Source organism: Schistocerca serialis, chromosome 2 (assembly GCF_023864345.2).
Source record: "Schistocerca serialis cubense isolate TAMUIC-IGC-003099 chromosome 2, iqSchSeri2.2, whole genome shotgun sequence".
Lineage (NCBI taxonomy): Eukaryota > Metazoa > Arthropoda > Insecta > Orthoptera > Acrididae > Schistocerca > Schistocerca serialis.
This window is the reverse complement of record NC_064639.1, coordinates 239,089,729-239,115,296: the sequence shown is the minus strand read 5'-3', so window position 1 is coordinate 239,115,296 and position 25,568 is coordinate 239,089,729. Positions and strand designations below refer to the sequence as shown.

Below are 25,568 nucleotides of genomic sequence, written 5' to 3'. Positions count from 1 at the left end.
CTAGGTCGATGATTCAATACTGGGTCGAGGCGTGTTTGATTTTATTTGTTAAATGTAATCTATGTTGCATGGTATATGGCGTCTTAATCGTCATACAGCGATTGCAGTGGGGTCTCTACAAAACATTTGCAGTTACTTACTAAGAATACAGAAACTAAAGTACAATCGTTTTCATTGGTCGGTTTTTAAAGAGGCCCTCTGCACGTCGTGGTCGCGATTTCTTTCACACCACTGCAGGTAGTAGATTCCAAAACTATTTTCTGTGTACCCTTCCTCAATGGTAACGCATGGGGATACTTACTAAACAGCATGCACTTATAAGACTCAATGTTGAAAGGCATAATTAATGGTTCCATGATGATAATACAAATAAATGGTACCCGAATTTAGAAAATATTTGTAAAGCACGTTGCTAGCGAGCCCTACTGATGACGCAAGGCTCTAACGAAATGTAATGTACCTCAATGTGACAGCAATAATATTTTGGTCCTAATCGGTGGGACCATTGGAAACAGGTTTGGAATCTAGTTGATGCAGTGGTGCGAAACGATTCCCGTCAACAGTGTGCAAAAGGCTTCATTAAGAACCAGCCAATGAAATCGATTGTACGAGTACTTCAGTGTCTGTGTTCGTAGTATGTAAGTGCAAATGTTTTGTAGAAGACCCACTGTCATCGCTGTATGACGATTAAGTCGCCACATACCGTACCACACGGACTACATTTAGCAAATGAAAACAAATATGCCTCCACCCAGAATTGACCCCTCGATCCCTCGACCTTCTGCATGCTAACCCAAAACGCTGTCCGCTGCACCAGCTACACAGCACTACTTCTATATGCTGACGGAGGTGTTACCGGACGGGTACGCATGTTTGACCGAAAAATCTTGACATACTCGAGTATCATAATAATCCGCCAACACCGGGCAAGCGACTTTCAGTTAAAATGTGTTCCTGTACGGGAATATACGTAATGAATGTACGAGTGCAGAGTGTTGATACATGGTTGACGACGTATGGAAGTTTGCTCAGATAGTCTAATGGTACTGCGACCGCTCGCTATAAGCGGGAAATCCGGGTTCGGGTCGCTGTCCAACACAAATTTTCATTATCGTCATTCCATTATACAGCTGATGGCTGTCCATATTCGCAACTGAGAATACATTTCAAGTATAAAAAACACTTTATTGGCATTTCATTTTTATTGCAAAATATTTTTATGTAACAACTTCAGTAGCAAAAAAAAAATTGTCATATCACAGTAAAATAAATGAAATTTAAATGTGATAAATCAAAGAGAAGCATATTCCAAATCGCATTCTCTTCTTCGGAGTACTTATGGAGAAAACATTATTCCCTCTTATAAGTGGATCACACATTCTTCAGTCCATGTATCCAGTGAATACGTTAATGAAGTAGGAAGGTTTCATACTTAACTGCGCTCAATTTCTGTAGGTATATTTAGCCGTGCATAGGTGTAATCTGTCTTTGTTCGCAGGTTCTTGTCGAGAATATTTATTATTGGCACACAGACTGGTTTGCTACTTGTACGTCAAAGTAAGTTAACGGCACCGGAATAGTTCAAATGGCTCTGAGCACTACGGGACTCAACATCTGAAGTCATCTGTCCCCTACAACTTAGAACTACTTAAACCTAACTAACCTAAGGACATCACACACATCCATGCTCGAGGCAGGATTCGAATCTGCGACTGTAGCGATCGCGCGATTCGAAACTGGAGCGCCTAGAACCGCTCGTCCACTGCGGCCGGCACCGGAATAGTTGCTTCCTTTTCGTTATAGATATAATGCTCGACTTCAAAAAAATAATTAAATCAATATTTTGTGTGCGGTGAAAAATCTCACTATTTTCCCTATTTGAAAGAGAATGCCCTAGGAGTACAATAGCTTCATTTATTGTCTTCACGAAAACCAAAATTCTGTTAGGCCCAATTAACAATTACAGTTTAACTCCCGCCTCTTCTGCGGTTCTAAACAAAATGCAACTCTGTGGATTTGACTTCGCCTATCTCCCTGGAGCCGGAACTAAACACTGAAATGACTGACGCTCGAAGAAAGCCCTTTCCCAATGCAGGAGCCTACTTCTCGGTGTTCCGGTGTCGTCACCGGGTGGTACGTCGACGAGAGCTTAATTCGGGGACTGCAAGAAGTCGGCCCATGAGACGGCCAGCTGTCGTCGACGGGAACTGTCCATAGTGATCTTTTTTTCTTTATCGTTGCTACAATTCCCGACAACGGGGGTGGGCTGGCATCAGATAAAACTACTCCTCAGCCAAATGTTATAAAACTGGATGATTAAAATATATAAAAGATGACAATAGCAGGCGATTTTGTAAAAATACACTCCTGGAAATTGAAATAAGAACACCGTGAATTCATTGTCCCAGGAAGGGGAAACTTTATTGACACATTCCTGGGGTCAGATACATCACATGATCACACTGACAGAACCACAGGCACATAGACACAGGCAACAGAGCATGCACAATGTCGGCACTAGTACAGTGTATATCCACCTTTCGCAGCAATGCAGGCTGCTATTCTCCCATGGAGACGATCGTAGAGATGCTGGATGTAGTCCTGTGGAACGGCTTGCCATGCCATTTCCACCTGGCGCCTCAGTTGGACCAGCGTTCGTGCTGGACGTGCAGACCGCGTGAGACGACACTTCATCCAGTCCCAAACATGCTCAATGGGGGACAGATCTGGAGATCTTGCTGGCCAGGGTAGTTGACTTACACCTTCTAGAGCACGTTGGGTGGCACGGGATACATGCGGACGTGCATTGTCCTGTTGGAACAGCAAGTTCCCTTGCCAGTCTAGGAATGGTAGAACGATGGGTTCGATGACGGTTTGGATGTACCGTGCACTATTCAGTGTCCCCTCGACGATCACCAGTGGTGTACGGCCAGTGTAGGAGATCGCTCCCCACACCATGATGCCGGGTGTTGGCCCTGTGTGCCTCGGTCGTATGCAGTCCTGATTGTGGCGCTCACCTGCACGGCGCCAAACACGCATACGACCATCATTGGCACCAAGGCAGAAGGGACTCTCATCGCTGAAGACGACACGTCTCCATTCGTCCCTCCATTCACGCCTGTCGCGACACCACTGGAGGCGGGCTGCACGATGTTGGGGCGTGAGCGGAAGACGGCCTAACGGTGTGCGGGACCGTAGCCCAGCTTCATGGAGACGGTTGCGAATGGTCCTCGCCGATACCCCAGGAGCAACAGTGTCCCTAATTTGCTGGGAAGTGGCGGTGCGGTCCCCTACGGCACTGCGTAGGATCCTACGGTCTTGGCGTGCATCCGTGCGTCGCTGCGGTCCGGTCCCAGGTCGACGGGCACGTGCACCTTCCGCCGACCACTGGCGACAACATCGATGTACTGTGGAGACCTCACGCCCCACGTGTTGAGCAATTCGGCAGTACGTCCACCCGGCCTCCCGCATGCCCACTATACCCCCTCGCTCAAAGTCCGTCAACTGCACATACGGTTCACGTCCACGCTGTCGCGGCATGCTACTAGTGTTAAAGACTGCGATGGAGCTCCGTATGCCACGGCAAACTGGCTGACACTGACGGCGGCGGTGCACAAATGCTGCGCAGCTAGCGCCATTCGACGGCCAACACCGCGGTTCCTGGTGTGTCCGCTGTGCCGTGCGTGTGATCATTGCTTGTACAGCCCTTTCGCAGTGTCCGGAGCAAGTATGGTGGGTCTGACACACCGGTGTCAATGGGTTCTTTTTTCCATTTCCAGGAGTGTATATAGGTGGACGATGTTGACGATTTTTACATGAAAACAAGTGACAATAAACGAGAATTTTGTAAAGTACACACAGATGAAAAGTATTGATGGTTTTAAAACTCACCTGACGATTTTATATCAGGGTTAAAATACAGTCACTGGTGGACATTAATGATGCCTGGTGTAATGGTGATGCTAGGTGACACTTGACAAAAATTGTCATGGTGAAGGTGCGATGAAGAGTATGACCAACGGATCCTGTAGAACCGCAGGGAGCGACTAGAAGTCAGCAAGGTGGATGGTGTGAGGTGGTGCGTTGTGATTACGGTTGGAAAGAGTGCTACATCTCGTGACGGATTTGATTCGTTGGGGAGTAGGAATTGATTAAAATTCTTCCGGGAAAGGGTCGATAAGGCATGGAGTTGTTCGGAAGGTGAAATATGGATGTAGTGGCGCAACAGGGTACCTAAACTGGTGTTAACAGGTGGGAAATCGGGTGCTAAGACTAGGTTTTGCGATTAATGTATCGAATCCGAAGATGCTGTAGGAAGAGGAGAAGGCGTGGGCAGTGGGTGAGTTGGTACATGACACAGTCTGTGTCACCTGGCCACCAAGAGCTGTTGCATAGCGATTTGATTCACAGATCCAGTTATATGGCTCCTTCCGTGTGTAAAGATTTTATGACTATGACGTGTGGGGCCTGAAGATGGCATCAATGCAGTGCCGAAACTGGTAGCACATAAGTAGTTCATAAAGTAAATTTCTACAATGCATACGGCTGTTGGCAAATTGTTGCATCAAGAAATATCTTATGCAGGCGATATCCTCTCTCGGTTTGTGTATCTCGTAACATAAAAACACCGTTATTTCCCTTTTTCCCTTGTAAGTTCTCCGTAAAAAGACTGGGACTGATACCGAATAAATTGTTGCTATCTCGTATTTTCTTCACATTTCACAGATACAATGTTTATTTTCAATTTATGCACTATTATAAATGATCCATGTTAAGTCATATGACAAACAAATTTCCAGGGCGAAATACAAATGGCAATACAACATAACAAAAATGAAATTCATATAAATTTTCCATCTGTTTCGTTTTGCAGTTACATAATGGTCGTCACAGGCAATGAGAAAAAAAATCGACGGTTTCTTCTTGCGGTTGTAGGCGGTCGGCTGAAGGTGTCACTTCGATCGAGCTGGCCGCTCCCAACTCGGTATCTACGGCCCTGTTGCTCCGATCCCTGCTCGTTCAACACGAGACACAAAACTTTAACATGCTGCAATTAATTCACAGATCGTAGTGGGTACAACTCTTTAGTTATATTCTGAAATAGACATTTACATTACGTCGTCTAGGTGTAGTAGTTGATCGAAACTCAGCCACACGACAGATCGGAGTTCAAATGCTGAATGAGCGGTTGAATAAGATCCGTGTTCTCTGGTATGTACACTGTTCTGAAAAACTTAAAGGCGAGCGAGATAAAGTTATGTAACATATTAAGTGCTCAGTGGAAATGAATGAAAATACGGGAGCATGACGCCGGAGGCCTCCCAGTTGTGCACAGAAATAGGTACGTGACACGGCGTGAGGTCAGCGTGACTATAGCAGCAGATAGGGCTAACCTCAAAACACGAGGAGTTGAAGGACCGGAAAAGACAGTGTGTGTCCATCAACGAGCAGCTGCGGTGCTCTGTGGAGGTGTTCTTCATTAAGAAACTGCCCGAAAACAACATTTGGATGACTTTTCACGACGAAGAATCATCGAAAAACTGAAGAAAGATGAAGCCCATGAGTTTGGTATTGCTCACAGCAATGTTTCACGTTCATGGGGAGCTTTCGGAACCACAGACACGGCTGCCAAAGGATAGTAAGTGGTCGTCCACGGTCAACTACAGAAGCAGATGACACATACACTGTCCAGCAGACAAGAAGGGACCCACGACAGTCAGAGGGTGCCACAATTAACATGATTTGAGACACCCAATCTCACGCTCCACAATTGGATGGCAACTGCATGGGGGTGTCTTTTTGCACGACGATCAGTACGCTGGTTTTCGTTGACACCAGCAAATGGGCTGCGCCGTGGAAAGACCGTAGGGAAAGGACCAATGAGGAATGCGGTCGCGTGCTCTTCTCGGATGAAAGAAAATTCAATCTGAGTAGTGATTCTGGACGTGCCCTCATATTTTCAGAGTTGGGAACTCGTAATACACCTAGGAACAGTGCCGAACATGATAGTTTTGGTGGTCCAGGTATCAAGGCGTGAGGAAGCATAACGCTGCATTGGCATACTGACCTCCAAACTTTTGAACACGGTAAACTCACTGGTCAACGATACTGCGACACTGTACTAAGCATGTGCGTCTTTTTATGGGTTCATTGGGCTCTGACTTCATTTCTGTGGATGACAGGCCGCGACCATATCAAAAAGCGCAGGCGGAGGAGCTCTCGGAACGAAAGCTTATTCAGCGGATGGACAGACTTGTGCCACCCCTCCCCTTCTACCTTGCATCCCACCGAGCACGTGTGGAACGTGTTGGGGAGACTACTGCACCATGTGAACATGCACCAACGCCCGTTCGCCCGTTGTCTGACTTGATGGGAGTGGAATGGAACTCCCTTTCACAAGAACTCTTAGTCAAGCTTCTGGCCAGCACTTTGTAGAGAATACAAAGGTATCCGCGATGATCGAATGATCGCACATCCTATTAAGATCCATGTCTTGCCTTTTTAACGTCTAGAAGAACAACATCATGAACCGCGGTGACTTCAGCGTAATAATTTACTTTTAACAAAAGTGTCATTCTTGCTCGTTTCATTGCGTATTTCTTCTAGATACTTTCTGCACTATCCTGTAGCAGTTGTTTCTATGTATGGTTCAAGTTTCGTCGAGCTGTGTTGCTTGGCAGCGACACTTCATCTGAAAATTACTTTCGTCCTTAAATTTTGTACACCAATGTATTTCATTAGATTGTTCAATGCTTCAGTGAATTCTTTTGGGAGACCTGTGACTTAATCAGTTACATAAGCATTACATAATATATTTTGGGATTTTTGGCAGCTTTTAAGAATGTTTTTCGCTTAAAACTTTATACAGTTTTTGTCCAATTTTTGCACTACAAATCCTAGGTCCTGCATTATGCAGTCAGAAAACAAAGGAAGTTGGTTGCAGTACACTTGTTCGTCCACTGCTTGAATACTGCTCACCGGTGTGGACCCTTACCAGATAGCGTTGATAGAAGAGATAGAGAAGATCCAACGGAGAGCAGCGAGCTTCGTTACAGGATCATTTAGTAATCGCGAAATCATTACGGAGATGATAGATAAACTCCAGTGGAAGACTCTGCAAGAGGGAAGCTCAGTAGCTCGGTACAGTTTTTTGTTGAAGTTTCAAGAACATACCTTTACCGAGGAGTCAAGCAGTATATTGCTCCCTCCTACGTATATCTCGCGAAGAGACCATGAGGATAAAATCAGAGAGATTAGAGCACACACAGAGTCATACCGACAATCTTCCTTTCCACGAACAATACGAGACGAATAGAAGGGAGAACCGATAGAGGTACTCAAGGTACCCTCCGCCACACACCGTCAGGTGGCTTGCGGAGTCTGGATGTAGATGTAGATAACATGACACGAATAAACAACAGCTGTGCTGTGAACAAAAGAAAACCGAAATCGGAACATTACTTACTGTTGACGAGACCGAGACACCTATCAGAGTCCAATAAAATCGATACTGAAAACATTGTAGCGAATAACGTTCCCCTGACGACTAGTTTTCCAAGGAAGAACAGTTTCCAAGTTATATTAAAATAAAAACGTCTTGGATCGGAAAACATCGTATCCAAGAAAACTTACTGTGAGATCTTCTATATTGTTGCCATGCGATCACCACATCACGTAACAGAATTTTCTGTTGTAAATTTTCTTGACTAAGGCATCTGTTAACTTGAATATGTTTTACGTGTTGATCTGTCCTACGAACTTTTTTCATTATAATGAATTTTTACATCGGCTTCAAAATGGTGATTACCTTTCTGAACTAGTCATCAACATAGTCTTATCCACTAAAAGCACCTTACGGTATTAACATGAATTTCCTCGATGTTGTGTAATGACGTGCGAACACCTCGCAGCACTGGTAACGTCGTCCCCTGTTAGATCACCAAACTTCAGCCTGTTGTGCACTCAGCCCCTTAGGGGCGAAATGAGGAGTTACGCGATTGAGAAATAGCGTCTGCAGTCACGAAAGCTGACAACGGCCATGGGCGAGTTGTGCTGACCACCCATATCTGCCTCCAGTGACGCATGTCTGTGAGGATGACATGGCGGTCGGTCGGTCCCATTCGGCCTTCAGAGACGAGTTCGGACGGAGTTCAGATCAGTGCAGCACATGGACGAGTGTCTTGTTTTAGAAACGTTCAGTCATAAATAAACCAATTGAACAAAAGCAATGTGTTGATAGCAGACTTTCTTTTATAGAAAGTTTGGAAAACGCATTCTTTATACCAATTGCTTCATATTCTATTAATTAATTAAACCAAACAAGCAATAAGCTTCCTAATTCATGCGATAGCAAGGAAAGGTGTTTGTATCATTCTCACTAACCACTTTTTCGCAATAAAGAATAGCGGTAATTGTTTATTTCCTTTTGTACTTCGTCGAAACGTGAGTAATTCATAGTCATATCAACAGTTTTTGTCGTTATTTTGCGTCACATATTAACGTCCTCTGGGAACACTATTCAATGATGAGCCGCGTTAGCGTAATGGTTACAGTGTTCGGCTGTTGCACAAAAGGTTAATACCGGCACGGTAGTTCAGCGTGTTCGGTCAGAGGCTTAGCTCCCCTCTGTAATAAAAAAAACTGAGTTAATCGAACAACAACGAACTTAAACGGATGTCTTGCGACGTCCGCCCCGAGATTCTGAGTTCAAACCGTGTTCGGTGCTTAATATTTTATTTATTGAAAAACAATATAGAAGCGTCTTACTTCGTGAATTTTATTCGTTTGAATGTAATTTTTTGAAATTTATAGTGGCAACTAAAATCGACCATACGGAAAGCATACACTATGGACTTTCACCTCTGCAAACTCTTCAAAATTGCATGCAATGGTTTACTACATTTAATGCTGCACAATAACTGCGTTGAACATCGAAACAAAATTAAGTCATTTATGGGGGGAAGGTATCAGTCAAGAAGATGTGTAAAAATCAAATTTTTGGGCCAAATAGTTTTTGTGAAATCGAATGATAAAGTGTGTCAAAGCAGTCGGAACACCATGTGTCTGCACAGCGAGCAGTGCAGTGATGACAAAATCGCGCACAGCGCGGAATGCGGGGAGCACGTCTCTGTAGCAGCGAAAGGGTTAATGCGACCGTGGTAGCCTTACTTCATAAACTGCGCCCCCCCCCCCCCTAAACGTAAGTTTTAGAACTATACTATACTATGGCGCTGCTTCTCTTGGCGCGTGCAACTAACAACGCAGCAATCTCCCGCGTCTGGGCGGGCATGCGCGAACCGCCAAGATAAAAGACTTAAACTATAGCACAAAGTGAATTTGATCATTGATCTGACAGAAACACGTGTAATTTAAAAACAAACGATAAGAAAAAAAAGTCGAAAATGAGGGATATTTCGCTGTCTTCAGTAGTGTGACTTGCACTATGATCGTTTACTTAAAATAGGAATTGTCTCCAGAAACTCGTAGCGGGTGGGAAGCCCGTTAGCGGAGTTCCGCCAACTGGAGTGCTGAATCACGCACTCTGTGGCGGATGCAGCCTCTCTCCTCCGAGGAGCGAGCCCATTGTGGCCGAGTGCGGCGGCCCCAGTGCAAAGTGCCGGCGCCGTGTCGCGGCCCACATGCGCAAACGCGCGGCGGCCGTGGCACACTTGTTGCTCGCCCAAAAGTACCGCGCTCTGATTGGCTGGCCCGCCGGCCGCAGAAAGGTGTGGTCCGCGCTCACCTCGCGCCGCGGTCTGCACTCCCAGAGCGACCCGGCGAGCCGTCGCAACGGGGCTAACCGCGGATGGGACCAGGAACACGGGAAAAAGTATCGACGCTCCTTGGTCGAGTACTTCCGCAGCGATAACGACACTTTTTTTCTAAACTCTCTTAACTAGTATTTTTACTGACAACATACCTGTTTTTGGATTTTTGTTTACAACAGTTAAAGTGCAAGAAACCCGAATCACCAGACAGATTGGCTGCAAAAAAAAAATAAACTGGTAGCCAAGATCGCAGGAATTCTTTTTATTCCGTGATAACCGGTTTCGGCGAAACTAGAGCCGCGATCATCGGTTTTTAGGACACATACAGGTTACAACATCAAGGCAAACAACGATGATATTAAACTTCCTGGCAGATTAAAACTGTGTGCCGGACCGAAACTCGAACTCGGGACCTTTGCCTTTCGCGGGCAAGTGTTCTACCAACTGAGCTACCCAAGCACGACTCACGCCCCGTCCTCACAGATTTACTTCTGCCAGTACCTGGCATTCAGGAAACATCCCCCAGACTCTGGCTAAGCCATGTCTCCGCAATATCCTTTCTTTCAGGAGTGCTAGTTCTAAAGGTTCGCAGGAGAGCTTCTGTAAAGTTTGGAAGGTGGGAGACGAGGTACTGGCAGAAGTAAATCTGTGAGGACGGGGCGTGAGTCGTGCTTGGGTAGCTCAGTTGGTAGAGCACTTGCCCGTGAAAGGCAAAGGTCCCGAGTTCGCGTCTCGGTCCGGCACAAAGTTTTAATCTGCCAGGAAGTTTCATATCAGCGCACACTCCGCTGCAGAGTGAAAATCTCATTAACGGTGATATTAATAGTTGCCTATAACACGCAGGCCCTACAAAATTGGTACCTAGCTTGCGCTTGTGTGTGATGGAGACACTTAACATTTATAATGCCATCTCTTTTAGACGCTTATGTGCTACGTATGACAGTTTTGTAAGGCCTGCATGTTATAGGCAACTATTAATATCACCATTGTTTTCCTTGATGTTGTAACCTGTATGTGACATAAGATCCGATGATTGCGGCTTTAGTTTCGCCGAAACCGGTAATCATGGGATAAAAAGAGTTCCTGCGATCTTGGCTACCAGTTTATTGTTTTACAACCATCTAGATCGCTTCCACATAAGCACAATGTGCTTCCTATAAGACAGAATGGCGCCCACCAAGTGAAAGTTGGCAGTGTTTTGATAAACTGGATAATAATGAAATGACGTGCCAAATCTGATTCAAAAAGTTGAACTCTTCTGGAAAAACTAGTAACACGAAAACGTCTTTAGAAATCACACCACGACAGCAGCAAGGTAATATCATTTACTTAACAAGATAATAAGAGAGTGAATAGAGCGTCACGTAATTGTTACTACGAATATTTGACGACATGGGTCGAAGATAAGCGTAAAACAAAAACCGTACTTTAGGAATAATTGAGTTTCAAAAACTACTATATTAATAAGATGTCCTAGGAAATCAAATCTTATCAATACCATCTCCGATGATAAACTTGATTAAACTGAAGAATTCGCTTTAAATACTGTTATAAATTTGGGAGTCTGAACTGGTTTTTCCATTTTCTAGTTTAGTTTGAGTTATCACCGTAACTATATACAGGGACATTTCATTCTGCTTTCTTAAAAGTGAACCAAAGGTGGAGGAAAACGCGCACGCGCGCTCGTGTGTGTGTGTGTGTGTGTGTGTGTGTGTAAAATTCAAATCGACTACCTCACTCGATAATGCATAGACTTTAAAAACAGAGATGAAGAGATTTATCCGATTGAGGGCGTCTTTTTGTCAAAGATAAATATTGATACCATAAGGTATAGATACTTTCCTTTCGAAACTTTTTTGATAAGGACACTTTTCATATTAATGGTGAGCAAAGTATCAAAGTTTTCGTATTATACAGTGTTCGTAAATAGTATGCCCAATATAAAGAGAGCCTATAGAGCGTGAACCCCAACACCGCCGACAGAGTTTCGGAGAAAAATGTCACATTACCGTCGTGAGGCCCCCCATGAACCATGGACGTTGCCGTTGGTGGGGAGGCTTGCGTGCCTCAACGATACAGATAGCCGTACCGCATGTGCAACCACAACGGAGGGGTATCTGTTGAGAGGCCAGACAAAGGTATGGTTCCTGAAGAGGGGCGGCGGCCTTTTCAGTAAAATGGTTCAAATGGCTCTGAGCGCTATGGGACTTAACTTATGAGGTTCAAATGGTTCAAATGGCTCTGAGCACTATGGGACTTAACATCCATGGTCATCAGTCCCCTAGAACTTAGAACTACTTAAACCTAACTAACCTAAAGACATCACACACATCCATGCCCGAGGCAGGATTCGAACCTGCGACTGTAGTGGTCGCGCGGTTCCAGACTGTAGCGCCTAGAACCGCTCGGCCACACCGGCCGGCCCTTTTCAATAGTAGCAGGGCCAACAGTCTGGATGATTGAGTGATCTGACCTTGTGACATTAACCAAAACGGCCTTCCTGTGCTGGTACTGCGAATGGCTGAAAGCAAGGGGAAACTACAGCCGTAATTTTTCCCGAGGACATGTAGCTTTACTGTATGATTAAATTATGATGGAGTCCTCGTGGGTAAAATATTCCGGAGGTAAAATAGTCCTCCATTAGGATCTCCAGGCGGATACTTCTCAGGAGGACGTCGTTATCAGCAGATAGAAAATTGGCGTTCTACGGATCGCAGCGTGGAATGTAAGATCCCTTGATCGGGTGGGTAATCAGAAAATTTAAAGAGGGAAATGGATAGGTTAAAGTTAGATATAGTGGTAATTAGTGAAGTTCGGTGGCAGGTGGAACAAGACGTCTGGTCAGGCGAATACAGAGTTATAAATACAAAATCAAATAGGGATAATGCAAGAGCGCGGGTAAGCTACTACGAATAGCATAGTGAACGCATTATTGTAGCCAAGATAGACACGAAGCGCACGCCTACAACAGTATTATAAGTTTATATGTCAACTAGCTCCGCAGATGACGAAGAGACTGATAAAATGTATGATGAGATAAAAGAAATTATTCAGATAGTGAAGGGAGACGATAATTTAAGTCATGGGGGACTGTAGGAAAACGAAGAGAAGGAAAAGTATTAGGTGAATATAGAATGGGAGTAAGGAATGAAAGAGGAAGCCGCCTGGTAGAATTTTGCACAGAGCATAACTTAATCATAGCTAACACTTGGTTTAAGAATCACGAAAGAAGGTTGTACACATGGAAGAAGCCTGGAGATACTAAAAGGTATCAGATAGATTATATAATGGTAAGACAGAGATTCAGGAATCAGGTTTTAAATTGTAAGACATTTCCAGGGGCAGATGTGGACTCTGACCACAATTTATTGGTTATGAACTGTAGATTAAAACTGAAGAAACTTCAAAAAGGTGGGAAATTGGCGAGATGGGACCTGGATAAACTGAAAGTACCAGAGGCTGTAGAGAGTTTCAGAAAGAGCTTTAGGGAACGATTGGCGAGAACGGGGGAAAGAAGTAGAGTACAAGAAGAGTGGGTCGCTTTAGGAGAAGAAATAACAAAGGCAGCAGAGGAGCAAGAGGTAAAAAGACGAGGGCTAAAAGAAATCCTTGGGTAACAGAAGAAATATTGAATTTAATTGATGAAAGGAGAAAATATAAACACGCAGTGTATGAATCCTGCAAAAAGGAATACAGACGTCTCAACAATGATATCGACAGGAAGAGCAAAACGGCTAAGCAGGTATGGCTAGAGGATAAATGTAAGGATGTAGAGGCGTATATCACTAGGGCTGAGACAGATACTGCCTACAAGAAAATTAGACATTTTGAGAAAAGAGAACGACTTGCATGAATATCAAGAGCTCAGATGGAAAACCAGTTCTAAGCAAAAAAGGGAAAGCAGAAAGGCGATGTACTTGAGGGAAACATTATGGAAATGGAATAGGACGTAGATGAAAATGAAATAGTAGATAGGATACTGCATTAACAAGTTGACAGAGCACTGAATGACATAAGCTGAAACAAGGCCCCGGGAGTAGACAACATTCCATTAGAACTACTGATAACCTTGGGAGAGCCAACCCTGACAAAACTCTGTCATCTGGTGAGCAAGATTTATGAGACAGGTGAAACAACCTCAGACTTCAAGAAGTATATAGTAATTCCAATCCCAAAGAAAGTAGGTGTGAAAATTACTGAGCTACCAGTCTAATAAGACGCGTCTGCAAAATACTAGCACGAATTCTTTACACTCAAATGGAAAACTGGCAGAAACCGACCTCGGGAAAGATCAGTTTGGATTCCGCAGAAATGTTGGAACAAGTGAGGCAGTACTGACCCTACTACTGATCTTAGAAGATGGGTTAAGGAAAGACATTTGTAGACGTAGAGAAAGCTTTTGACAATCCTGACTGGAATACTCTCTTTCAGATTCTGAAGGTGGCAGGGGTAAAATACAAGGAACGAAATGTTATTTATAATTTGTACAGAAAACAGATGCAGTTATAAGGGAAGAGGGACATGAAAGGGAAGCAGTGGTGGGGAAGGGAGTGAGACAGGGTTGTAGCCTATCCCCGATGTTATTCAATCTGTATATTGAGCAAGCAGTAAAGGAAACAAGAGAAAAATTCGGAATAGGAATTAAAATCCATGGAGAAAAAATAAAAACTTTGAGGTTCGCCGATGACATTGTAATTCGGTCAGAGACAGCACAAATCCTGGAAGAGCAGCTGAACGGAATGGACAGTATCTTGAGTGGAGGAAATAAGATGAACATCAACAAGAGCAAAACGAGGATAATGGTATGTAGTCAGATTAAATAAGGTGATGCTGAGGAAATTAGATTAGGAAATGAGACACTTAAAGTACTAAGTGAGTTGTGCTATTTGGGAAGCAAAGTAACTGATGATGGTCGAAGAAGAGAGGAAATAAAATGTAGACTGGCAATGGCAAGGAAAGTTTTTCTGAATAAGAGAAATTTGTTAACATCGAGTATAGATTTATGTGTCAGGAAGTCTTTTCTGAAAGTATTTATATGGAATGTAGCCATGTATGGAAGTGAAACGTGGACGATAAATAGTTTGGACAAGAAGACAATAGAAGCTTTTGAAACGTGGTGCCGCAGAGCAGTACTAAAGATTAGATAGGTAGATCACATTTCTAATGAGGAGGTACTGAACAGAATTGGGGAGAAGAGGACTTTGTGGCACAACTTGACTAGAAGTAGTCATCGGTTGATAGGATACGTTCTGAGGCATCAAGGGACCATCAATTTATTAGTGGATGGAAGCGTTGGGGGTTAAAAAACGTAGGGGGGAGACCATGAGTTGAATACACTAAGCAGATTCAGAAGGATGTAGGTTGCATTAGTTACTCAGGGATGAAGAGGCTTGCACAGGATAGAGTAGCATGGAGAGTTGCATCAAACAGCCGGCCGCGGTGGTCTAGCGGTTCTAGGCGCTCCGTCCGGAACCGCGGGACTGCTACGGTCGCAGGTTCGAATCCTGCCTCGGGCATGGATGTGTGTGATGTCCTTAGGTTAGTTAGGATTAAGTAGTTCTAAGTTCTAGGGGACTGATGACCACAGATGTTAAGTCCCATAGTGCTCAGAGCCATTTGAACCATTTTTGAGTTGCATCAAACGAGTCTCTGAACTGAAGATCACAACAACAACCGTCGTGAGCAGCTAGTAAAATACTTAACTCACACCACCAGTTTGTCGTCTCGCTGTCATCAGGTTCATATGTACCAAATAAAATAATACGTAATTAACATTACAGACTTAAATTGTCAGGAGTCTGTTAGCTGATGTAATTGTTAACAGCAACACACACATACTGGAATGTCACGTACTCACATAAAGGTATTCATAGTATCATGTTAAGCGAAGTACAAATTCATTATCGTCAGAACTTGAACCATGAATTATACACTAAAAGTAAAGGCATACCATCGTACAGTGATGGGACTTTTTACGTAACCCCCGGTCATAGAGATGTGAATGGTTTACATTTGTACAGAGTTACCTGTTATATCGTAATATAAATTACGTCATCAATCTACAAAAACTGTTCTCGGTAGTGCACTCATTCATGTTAAAACAATTAACGTAGTGAACAGATTCATACCACACAGAGGCGACTGACCAGCTGATCAGTGTTTGCTGTTGGAGCGAAAAGTGGTCACAGAGGTCTACACCTAGAAAAGCTAGAATCTAACAGTTACTAAGCTGTGTATCGTCTGCTACGATAAGTACATGTGACAGTCGTAACAGGTGTTCTGTGTGTTGCATCTAATTGCAATCTGCGCGTGTTACATCTGCGGTGACAGAAAACAAACGCATAGGAGTAATGGCTTCCATGTACTCATAGGCACTAGTGTTATGCGACTTAAAGACACATTCAAATATGTACTGCTTTCATCATACAGTAACTTTTGTGGGACAGGCCGTACTGATCCATAAATGAGTGCCTAGCCGATTGTCTAATTATATACACTATAACAGATGAAACACACTCAATTTCATGGACAAATAATTGCATCAGCATCGCACGTAAGATACTGGAGCGGCTGTTGCGTGTAATGCGTGACCAATTGATAATTTTTTCACAGACACAAACATACAGTGACTGAGATCATGTTGTATGAAGTGTTCAGCTAATGTAGATCTACTAATTGCGCACAGTGCAGCATATAGAAGCTCTTAAAAAGACAGATTTCACGCTAGAATGACGTTATCAACGTGACGTCAGACACAACAAGCGTCTGAGCCTAGCTATATTTAAGTTGTATGCACTAAGATAACATGACGTTACGGGTACAGCAGCTACGTTTACCGAGTGTAAAAAGAATAAAAGCAATAGTGTAGCTACTAAACAAGCATGAGCAGCTATTTACAGAATTTATATTATAAATAAAAACAAAGATACATTATGCTTAAAACAGGTGGAAAAATAATCTGGTACTGTTGTTGTTGTTGTTGTTGTTGTGGTCTTCAGTCCTGAGACTGGTTTGATGCAGCTCTCCATGCTACTCTACCCTGTGCAAGCTTCTTCATCTCCCAGTACCTACTGCAACCTACATCCTTCTGAATCTGCTTGGTGTATTCATCTCTTGGTCTCCCTCTACGATTTTTACCCTCCACGCTGCCCTCCAATACTAAATTGGTGATCCCTTGATGCCTTAGAACATGTCCTACCAACCGATCCCTTCTTCTAGTCAAGTTGTGCCACAAACTTCTCTTCTCCCCAATCCTATTCAACACCTCCTCATTAGTTATGTGATCTACCCATCTAATCTTCAGCATTCTTCTGTAGCACCACATTTCGAAAGCTTCTATTCTCTTCTTGTCCAAACTATTTATCGTCCATGTTTCACTTCCATACATGGCTACACTCCATACAAATACTTCCCTAACACTTAAATCAATACTCGATGTTAACGAATTTTTCTTCTTCAGAAACGCTTTCCTTCCCATTGCCAGTCTACATTTTATATCCTCTCTACTTCGACCATCATCAGTTATTTTGCTCCCCATCTAATACCCTCAACATCACCCGACTTAATTCGACTACATTCCATTATCCTTGTTTTGCTTTTGTTGGTGTTCATCTTATATCCTTCCTTCAAGACACCATCCATCCCGTTCAACTGCTCTTCCAAGTCCTTTGCTGTCCCTGACAGAATTACAATGTCATCGGCGAACCTCAAAGTTTTTATTTCTTCTCCATGGATTTTAATACCTACTCCGAATTTTTCTTTTGTTTCCTTCACTGCTTGCTCAATATACAGATTGAATATCATCGGGGAGAGGCTACAACCCTATCTCACTCCCTTCCCAACCACTGCTTCCCTTTCATGCCCCTCAACTCTTATAACTGCCATTTGGTTTCTATACAAATTGTAAATAGCCTTTCGCTCCCTATATTTTACACCTCTCACCTTCAGAATTGGAAAGAGAGTATTCCAGTCAACATTGTCAAAAGCTTTCTCTAAATCTACAAATGCTAGATACGTAGGTTTGCCTTTCCTTAATCTAGCTTCTAAGATAAGCCTTAGGGTCAGTATTGCTTCACGTGTTCCAATATTTCTACGGAATCCAAACTGATCTTCCCCGAGGTCGGCATCTACTACTTTTTCCATTTGTCTGTAAAGAATTCGCGTTAGTATTTTGCAACCGTGACTTATTAAACTGATAGTTCGGTAATTTTCACATCTATTAACACTTGCTTTCTTTGGGATTGGGACTATTATATTCTTCTTGAAATCTGAGGGTATTTCGCATGTCTCATACATCTTGCTCACCAGATGGTAGAGTTTTGTCAGGACTGGCTCTCCCAAGGCCGTCAGTAGTTCTAATGGAATGTTGTCTACCCCCGGGGCCTTGTTTCGACTCAGGTCTTTCAGTGCTCTGTCGAACTCTTCACGCAGTATCATATCTACCATTCCATCTTCATCCTCTTCCATTTCCGTAATATTGTCCTCAAATACATCGCCCTTGTATAGACCCTCTATATACTCCTTCCACCTCTCTGCTTTCCCTTCTTTGCTTAGAACTGGGTTTCCATCTGAGCTCTTGATATTCATACAAGTGGTTCTCTTTTCTCGAAAGGTCTCTTTAATTTTCCTGTAGGCAGTATCTATCATACCCCTAGTGAGATAAGCCTCTACATCCTTACATTTATCCTCTAGCCATCCCTGCTTAGCCATTTTGCACTTCCTGTAGATCTCATTCTTGAGACGTTTGTATTCCTTTTTGCCTGCTTCATTTACTGCATTTTTATATTTTCTCCTTTCATCAATTAAATTCAATATTTCTTCTGTTACCCACGGATTTCTACTAGCCCTCGTCTTTTTACCTACATGATCCTCTGCTGCCTTCACCACTTCATCCCTCAAAACTACCCATTCTTCTTCTACTGTATTTCTTTCCCCCATTCCTGCGATTTGTTCCCTTATGCTCTCCCTGAAACTCTGTACAACCTCTGGTTCTTTCAGTTTATCCAGGTCCCATCTCCTTAAATTCCCACCTTTCTACAGTTTCTTCAGTTTTAACCTACAATTCATATCCAATAGATTGTGGTCAGAGTCCACATCTGCCCCTGGAAATGTCTTACAATTTAAAACCTGGTTCCTAAATCTCTGTCTTACCATTATATAATCTGTCTGATACCTTTTAGTATCTCCAGGGTTCTTCCATGTATACAACCTTCTTTCATGATTCTTGAACCAAGTGTTAGCTATGATTAAGTTATGCTCTGCACAAAATTCTACCAGGCGGCTTCCTCTTTCATTTCTTACCCCCAATCCATATTCACCTACTACGTTTCCTTCTCTCCCTTTTCCTACTACTGAATTCCAGTCACCCATGACTATTACATTTTCGTCTCCCTTCACTATCTGAATAATTTCTTTTATTCCATCATATATTTCTTCAATTTCTTCGTTATCTGCAGAGCTAGTTGGCATGTAAACTTGTACTACTGTAGTAGGCGTGGGCGTCGTGTCTATCTTGGCCACAATAATGCGTTCACTGTGCTGTTTGTAGTAGCTAACCCGCATTCCTATTTTTTATTCATTATTAAACCTACTCCTGCATTACCCCTATTTGACTTTTTATTTACAACCCTGTATTCGCCGGACCAAAAGTCGTGTTCCTCCTGCCACCGAACTTCACTAATTCCCACTATATCTAACTTAAACCTATCCATTTCCCTTTTTAAATTTTCTAACCTACCTGCCCGATTAAGGGATCTGACATTCCACGCTCCGATCGGTAGAACGCCAGTTTTCTTTCTCCTGATAATGACGTCCTCTTGAGTAGTCCCCGCCCGGAGATCCGAATGGGGGACTATTTTACCTCCGGAATATTTTACCCAATAGGACGCCATCATCATTAACCATACAGTAAAGCTACATGCCCTCGGGAAAAATTACGGCTGTAGTTTCCCCTTGCTTTCAACCGTTCGCAATACCAGCACAGCAAGGCTGTTTTGGTTAGTGTTACAAGGCCAGATCAGTCAGTCATCCAGACTGTTGCCCCTGCAACTACTGAAAAGGCTGCTGCCCCTCTTCAGGAACCACGCGTTTGTCTGGCCTCTCAACATATACCCCTCCGTTGTGGTTGCACCTACGGTATGGCTACCTGCATCGCTGAGGCACGCAAGCCTCCCCACCAACGGAAAGGCCCATGGTTCATGGGGGGAAGAATCTGGTACTAACATACAATTAAGGCCAGACGTATTGATATCTCTATTGTAACTACAACATGGTATGCAATGTCTCTGTACAAATGTGAACCATTCATGTCTTTATGATACGTGGTTTTCGTAACAAATCGCATCACCTTGTTATGGTACACTTTCATTTTTGTATGAATATGAATTTTTAGTTTATAATTCGTGATTTTATCACCCGACAACGTTTTTAGATTTCGCCTAACTTGATGCTGTAAATACTTTTACATGAGTACGTCATACAGCATTACGTGTGTGTTGCTGTTAACGTTCATGTCAGCTGGCAGATTCGTGAGAGTTCAAACCTGTAATGTTGCTTAGGTATTATTTTATTTGCTATATAGGAATCTGGGGTGAGGGTCAGACGAGTGAAAGTAGTTGTGTAAGTTAAGATTTTTCCCAGCTGCTCAGGGCCGCAGCACATTTTCCAAATATGTAAGAGCTGTGGGTCACCACCTCCTGAAAATTTCGGAGGTTCTTAAATGCTATTTTCTGAGTATTTTGGTACAAGGGACCCTTGATAACAGTCGGTTCGTTATACAACTCTGATGATTTATATGATTTGTTACACTAGTTACCTTGCTTACAGTGAAAATACAGGGAGTAACTAAAGTGTACGGCACAAATTGCAGGATACATTCCTCAAACGTAGACGAAGAAATTATGTTTACATGAACATGGATCTGGAAACGCTTTGTTACCATGTTATAAGTCATTCTTCCAACTCATTAATCACGGGAAACAAACAAGAATAGAACGTTAGAATCATGGGCAATATGCACACTTCGTGACGTCTGGTTACTTTATCATCGCCAGTATTTTCTTTTAAATGTCTCTGTTGCCACGCGACGTACGTCATTGCTTGTTTGCAGGTAACATCAACTGTTCCAGCTCTCAGTGCGATCGTCGCAAGCACAATGGTTACAACGTAGAGTTAATCACAAACTTGGCTGGTGCAGTAGCAGTTTACACAAATGCAGAGAGGGCAGATGTACTTTGATGTATGGATTAGCTGACGGCAATGGCGCTCGCGTTCAACGTTTGTACGGGGAGAGATTTCCAGGACAAAGGCGCCCCGACAGGAGAACGTCTAAAGCCGTTGATCGTCAACAAAGGGAACTTGGGGCATTTAAGCCTGATACTCGCGACATGTAGAGGCTTACAAGGACGAGGAAACCGCAAAGCTAAGCGGCAGTTCGTCATGCAGTTGACGACGACCCTAGTGCCAGTGCAAGAGGTGTAGCTGCAGCACTGAATGTTGACGAAATGACTGTCTGGCGAGTGTCACACGAGGACCAGCAGTATCCATACCGTTTACAGTGTGTGCAGGCACTATCAGCAGCTGATTTTAATGCAGGGGTACTCTTCTGCGAATGGTTTATTCAACAAAGTGTCAACCCTAATTTTAGTGCAACGGTGCAGTTCATAGATGAGGCGTCGTTTCAAAATATCAGATTGTAAATTTTCACTTTCGGCATGAATAGGCAGACGCCCATCCTTACGCAAATGTTGAAGGAAGTCATCAACAAAGATTTTCTGTCAATGTTTGGTCCGACATTGTTGGTGACTGATAGAGCCTGATTTTCTTCCACCAAGGCTCAACGGACGAACTTAGAGAACGTTGTAACTGATCTGTTAGCAGATGTGCCTTTAGCTGTGCCACGAAACATGAACATCATGCACGATGTAACACCTCCTCATTTTAGTGCTGACGTCCGTTCTAAATAAATGATTCGGTGACAGATGGATAGGGAGAGATCGCCTCCACGCTCTCCGAACCTAAGCCCACTGTACCTTTATTTGTGGGGGGATTTGAAAGCCTTGTGTATGGAACCACAGTACAAGACGTTCAAAGTCTTCGTGCCCGTATAATGGAATTATGCGAAACCATAACCAATACTCCAGGGATACATCAGCGCATCCGAGATTCACTAAGACAGCGGGTTGACGTACATATCAATGCCCACGGATTGCAAAATGGCTCTGAGCACTAGGCGACTTAACTTCTGAGGTCATGAGTCGTCTGGAACTTAGAACTAATTAAACCTAACTAACCTAAGGACATCACACACATCCATGCCCGAGGCAGGATTCGAACCTGCGACCGTAGCGGTCGCCCAGTTCCAGACTATAGCGCCCACGGAGGGCATACTGGAAATCTCCTGTAAGAAAGAGTTGCTTGTGGTATGCTGGTGCGTTCTGTTCATGTGTGTTTCCCATGGTTAATGAGTTAGAGAAAATGAGTTATAACATGGAAACAAAGCGTTTCCAGGACCATGGTCATATAAGATAATTTCTTCGTGTACGTGTGAGGAATGTGTCTTGCAGTTTGTGCTGTACATTGTTGCTATACCCTGTGTCTTCACGTAAGTGAAAAGGCCAGGAACAGTCTATGACACTCCTAGGCATCTGTTAACATGTAAAACATCCTGCTCGGCATCTATCGACTGCAATATTTCGACTGTAGGCTATCACATTAGTTTCAACCAAAGCTAATGACTTAGGTGCGAGTATTTGAACTGAAAAATAGGTATAGATACAAGCTCAGCTTAATAGTACAATGCAAAACTTACTTAAAGTTATTTACGCTATGGATACATAAATGAAATCTTCAGTTGAACGGATTACAGATATGGCAATCAAGTGTAAAAGACACCACATAGTTATTCAGTCAATTAACAGGAACTTCATAGAAACAGAAGTAGAACAGAACCACTACGTACAACACAAGACGAAAAAAAATCAGTGCTTACAAAAACTCATATCGTCGTTACACAAGTAAAACAGTAAGTAACAGTGATAATACAGACTATCGTGATTGTTGGATATAAAAAAGGTAATTACAAGTATCCTGTCGTCATTACGTATGTAAATAATTTGAATCGTCCAATTAGGTGGGTTCAGTCGTCTCGTTAACAAGAAAAATAGTATAGTAACACTTATGTACAATATACCGGAAACAGTAATCATCCTGACTATTGAATAAAAATGGGTGTAAAAATCATATTGTCATTACATCTGTAAAAATATAAACGCACCTGAAATACAGTTATGTTATTCGTTACTGAATACAAGCTCCATGTCAAAGAACAAAGTGGGAATTACTGTTGTCAACAGCAAGCACAGTATCTGAGTCTAAAAAGCCTGTTTCCAAACAACTTGCACTCCACATACCGTCGATATTTGGATTGTCGTGAAGATATTTTGAGTAGAATAGAGATACAATGATAAAGGGTAGTACGGAATCGAATTATATGAAATTACTCTGTAACAAGACACTGAAGTCCCCGGGTCCCTGATATCAAAATACTCAGGAAATATCCCTGAATAACCTCGGAATTTTTGGCTGTGCATTTCGGGCACACGCGGCACGTTGTTGCTGTCCTCAGTGCTACAAGAGGCTCTCGACGCCGGTCTATCCAGTACAAGTCCTTGAGCTCTGCATTACTACTGCAACCTACATCCATCTGAACATTTTCACTGCATTCACTCCTTGGTCTCCTTTCATAATCTCCACATGTGCTTCATTAACAAACTGACAGTTCCTTGATGCCTGAGGCTGAATTCTCCCCTTTCTTCTAGACATATTGAGCCGCGAGTTCATTTTTATCCGCAGTTCAGTACTAGGGCTGATATGCATTGCACCCAATATCTATATAGAAATGGCAGTATCGAGTGCCGATATTTTTATTTTGTACTATATTTTTTCGCAATTTTCGATAAATATTTGACGTGTTCTTTTGAAATTGTAGGTGAACTTAATTTTCCTTCACTGTGTGAAGGGGTCTTACTACGGTGTGAGCTTTCATCATGCCCAGTCTTCCTCTTTGTCTGTGTGAAACAAGTATAGAAGACACAAAGTAGTAGTCATATTCTCCTGGGGGGGGGGGGAGGGTTGTGTGAATGGTTCAAAATGGCTCTGAGCACTATGGGACTTAACATCTGTGGTCATCAGTCCCCTAGAACTTAGAACTACTTAAACCTACCTAACCTAAGGACATCACACACATCCATGCCCGAGGCAGGATTCGAACCTGCGACCGTAGCAGTCGCGCGGTGGTTGTGTGAATGGAATAACAAGATATCCGATCTGAAGAAATAGCGCGTTAGTTGCGTTAAAAATCAATTTTTAACGCAACCAGTGTGCTATTTCTTCACATTGGTATTCTTCAAAAACTGTTGCTGAAACTGATGAACAAAAATGTAAATGACAAGACTGGTCTTTGCTGTGGGCGGAGACGTGTGAGCGGAAATGCTGACGTAATCGGCGCTCGGCGCTACGAGCAGAAACTGCAACGTTTAATTTCACCACACAATTTTGGCACTACAATTGCTACGTCGGTGGCATTTGCTGAACTGAAAAAACAGGAAAGTCGACATGAAGCATTCCAGACAAATCCGATATGTGACGAAACTGAACGACGGACCCATGGGACAGCTTTCATTGTGTCACTTAACTGGAGTTACCATTGTTAGCAAAGCAGTTATCATCAAGCATGAACGTGGATCGATTGCCATTCAATTCTTGATTTTAAGCGAATAATCACGCTGCTAGCTTGTTGATGTACAGAATATCTAATAATAAATCAATACTTAACTGGCTTACAATGTGCATCCGATATTTTTTTTGGCCGGTACGTCAATATCCGTTCTGTTGCTGTATCGATATGTCGAGAGTAATTTTCGATATATCGACCACCGATAGAGGTATCGGTATATCTGAATCCCGATACTCCAAAAATATCAGCAGTCCTATTCATTACCCCTTCATTATCACACGATCTACCCAACTATTCTTCAGCGTCCTTCTGTAGAACCACACTTCAAATGTTTTTATCCTCTTCTTATCTGAACTGTTTGTCTCCTACGTTTCGCTTCCGTTCAAGGCTACACTTCGTACCAAAACCTTCAATAAAGTGTTACTAACATTTAAATTCATATTAACAAATTTCTCTCTTTAAGAGATGCGTTTCTTGCAGTTGCCAGTCTGCATTTATGTACACTCTAATTCAGCCATCATCAGTTGTTTTGCTGCCCAAATAGCAATGTTTATATAGTAGTTGCAGTATCTTATTTTCTAATGTAATATTCTCAGCTTCGCTGTATTTATGTCGACTATATTCCATTGAGCTTCATTTATATTTTTTAAAGACACTATGCAATCCGTTCGACTGGTCATCCAAATCTCGTACCACAAAAAATGGTTCTGAGCACTATGGGACTTAACATCTTAGGTCATCAGTCCCCCAGAACTTGTTGTTGTTGTTGTGGTCTTCAGTCCTGAGACTGGTTTGATGCAGCTCTCCATGCTACTCTATCACGTGCAAGCTTCTTCATCTCCCAGTACCTACTGCAACCTACATCCTTCTGAATCTGCTTAGTGTATTCATCTCTTGGTCTCCCTCTACGTTTTTTACCCTCCACGCTGCCCTCCAATGCTAAATTTGTGATCCCTTGATGCCTCAAAACATGTCCTACCAATCGATCCCTTCTTCTAGTCAAGTTGTGCCACAAACTTCTCTTCTCGCCAATCCTATTCAGTACCTCCTCATTAGTTACGTGATCT

At 43.0% G+C, this 25,568-nt stretch overlaps 1 long non-coding RNA gene across 1 annotated transcript in view; it reads left to right on the top strand.

The window, feature by feature from the left end:
- Positions 1-25,568, top strand: part of LOC126456984 (uncharacterized) — a 265,781-nt gene that overhangs the window by 136,240 nt on the left and 103,973 nt on the right. The window lies entirely within an intron of this gene.